The 3085-nt window shown below is 37.3% G+C and overlaps 1 pseudogene; it reads left to right on the forward strand.

Moving 5' to 3' along the window:
- The first annotated feature begins 670 nt into the window (after positions 1–670).
- Positions 671–1361, forward strand: LOC109443578 (high mobility group protein B3; annotated as a pseudogene).
- The last annotated feature ends 1724 nt before the right edge of the window (positions 1362–3085 follow it).

Raw genomic sequence — 3085 nt, forward strand, 5'->3', positions numbered from 1 at the left:
CACAAATGAAATTAAGAATATAGTCCATTCACAATAGTATCAAAAATAATGAAATACTTAGGAATACATTTTTAAAAAGAAATTCAGGACTTGTGCACTGAAAGTTACAAAACTTTGCTAAAGGAAATGAAAGAAGATTTAAGCAAATGGATAGACATTCCACATCCATGGATTGGAAGACACAGTATTGTTGATATGTCAATCATCTCCAGATTGATCGATAGATACAATGCAATTACTGTAAAATTCCAGCATGCTTCTTTTGGGCAGAACTGACAAGCAGATCTTAAAATTTCTGTGGAAATGCAAATACCAAGACTAGACCAAACAATTTTGCGAAAGAAGGATGAAATTAGAGGATTGTCATCTCCCAATTTCAAAATTTACTAAGTTCCAGATAACACAGTGTGATATTGGCATAAAGATAGATACATAAATAAAAGGAACAGAATTTAGAATTCAGAACTAAATCCTTGTATCTATAGTCAATTGATTTTTTTACAATATGCCAAGGTAATTAACTAGGGAATTAAACAATTTTTGTCAATTCAACAGTGGTGCTGGGGTAATTAGATATCCATAATGCAAAAAGGTAAACTTAGACTCTTCCTTCGTACTGTACACAAAAATTAACTTAAAATGGGTGGCTCTGGTGGAGGCAGCCAGCGTGAGGCCACGGAGCTCTGAGTTACTGGTGGTGCCCTGCGCTGCCCAGACTAGAGAACAACACAATCAAGATGGCTAAAGGTCATCCCAAGAAACCCAAGGGCAAGATGTTGGCTTTTGCCTTCTTTGGGCAGACACGCAGAGAGAAACATAAAAAGAAAAACCCAGAGGTCCATGTCAATTTCACAGAATTTTCCAAGAAGTGCTCTGAGAGGTGGAAGACAATGTCTGAGGAAGTCTAAATTTGACAAAATGGCAAAGGCAGATAAAGTATGCTATGATCGGGAAATGAAGGGCGATGGACCAGCTAAGGGAGGCAAGAAGAAGGACTTTAATGTCCCCCAAAAGCCACCGTCTGGATTCTTCCTGCTCCATTCAGAATTCCGCCCCAATATCAAATCCACAAACCCTGACATCTCTATTGGAGATGTGACAAAGAAGCTGGGAGAGGTGTGGAATAACAAGTGCCAGTGAAAAGCAGTACTTACAACAATAAGGCAACAAAGCTGAAGGGGAGGTCTGAGAAGGATATCGCAGACTGTAAGGCTAAAGGAAAGTTTGATGGCGCAGAGGGTCCTCCTAAAGTTTAGGGACAGCGGTGGGGGTGGGGCTGGTGGGTGGGGGGTAAGGTGGAAGCCCAGGAGGAAGAAGACAAACAGGAAGAAGAGGAGGAGGAGAAAGGGGAGGATGAATAACCAAACTGTTTATCTGTCAAAAAATTAAAATGTATCGCAGACTTAAATGTAAGAGTTAAAACAATAAAACTCTTGGAAAAAAACATGTAAGACAATATTCAAGACCATTAGGCAAAGCTTCCTTAAGTACAATACAAAAAAGCATAGCCAGTGAAAGGAAAAATTGGTAAGTTAGAGCTCATCAAAATTCAAAACTTTTGCACTCCAAAGGACACCATTAGGAGAATTAAAAGACAAGAAACAGACTGGGAGAAAATATTTGCAAAACACATAACCAATTAAGGACTCCTATTAAGAATTAACAAACACATAATAAATACAATTGAATTATAAGATAAATAACCCAATCAAAAAATTGGCAAAAGATATAAACTGACATTACACACACACACACACACACACACACACACACACACTGCCTAAGAAGTACATGAAAAAATGCTCAACATTATTAGTCTTTAGGGAAATGCAAATTAAAACCACAGTGATATACCATTTCACACTCACTAGAATGGCTGTAAGACAGATCATAACAAATGTTGAAGAGGATGTGGAGAAATGGGAACCCTCATACACTACTGATGGCAATGGAAAATGGTGCAGCCACTTTGGAAACACTTTGGCAATTTCTCAAAAGGATAAACATAAAACTACTATATAATATGCAGTTCCACTCTTAGGTAGAGAGAAATGAAAGAGAAATGAAAACATAAGTCCACAGGAAGATTTTCACACAAATGTCCATAACTGTTATTTATAATAGCCCCAAATTGAAACAACCTAAATGTCCAATCAACTGGTAAACGGATAGACAAAATATGGTACATTCATACAATGAATACTATTTAGCAATTAAAAAGCAATGAAGTACTGACACATGCTAATCATAAGGGAACTCCAGAAACATGATGCTAAGTGAAAGAAGCCAGACAAAAGAGGCCACGCATACAGTATGATTTCATTTATATGAAATGACCAGAAATATAGAGACAGAAAGTAGATTAGTGATTGCCTGAGGCTCAGGATTAACTGTAAATGGGCAGGAAGGACCTTATTGGATGGATGAAAATGTTCTGGAACTGATTTATGGTGATGGTGTACCACTTGGTAAAGTCACCAAAAATTATTGAATTGCACACTTGAGAGAATTTTATGATATGTAAAATACACCTCAATAAAGTTGTTAAAGAAAAAGCATGTGACTTTGGGCGTGTAGCTAACTTCTCTGTGCTTTAGCTTTTCATCTGTAAAATGGGGATAATGAAAGTATTTACTTCATCGGGTCATTGAGCAGATCAAGTGAAAAAAATGTGTGTACTAAATTTAGAGTGCCTATCCTATAGCAAACACGAAATGAAATGCTAGTTTCTATGATTATTTCAAAGGATCAGAACAAAGTTCTGAAGGGCTAAGAGTTTGTTTCTTTCATGGAAGATACTGATATATTAAAAAACCACTTGAAAAGACCTGGGAGAATGCATTTTACTAAGTGAAAGAAACCAATCTGACAAGGCTACATCCTGTATCATTCCAAGTATATGACATTCTAGAAAAGGCAAAATTATGGAGACAATAAAAAGATCACTGGTTGTCGGGCTGGCAGGGGGTGTGGGGTGGGGTCAAATGAACAGGTGGAGCACAGAGGACTTTTAGGGCAATGAAAATACTTTGTATGTTACCATAATGATGGACACATGTCATTACACATTTGTCAAGCTCATAGA

The sequence above is a fragment of the Rhinolophus sinicus genome, linkage group LG10 (genome assembly GCF_036562045.2).
Source record: "Rhinolophus sinicus isolate RSC01 linkage group LG10, ASM3656204v1, whole genome shotgun sequence".
Classification (NCBI taxonomy): Eukaryota; Metazoa; Chordata; class Mammalia; order Chiroptera; family Rhinolophidae; genus Rhinolophus; species Rhinolophus sinicus.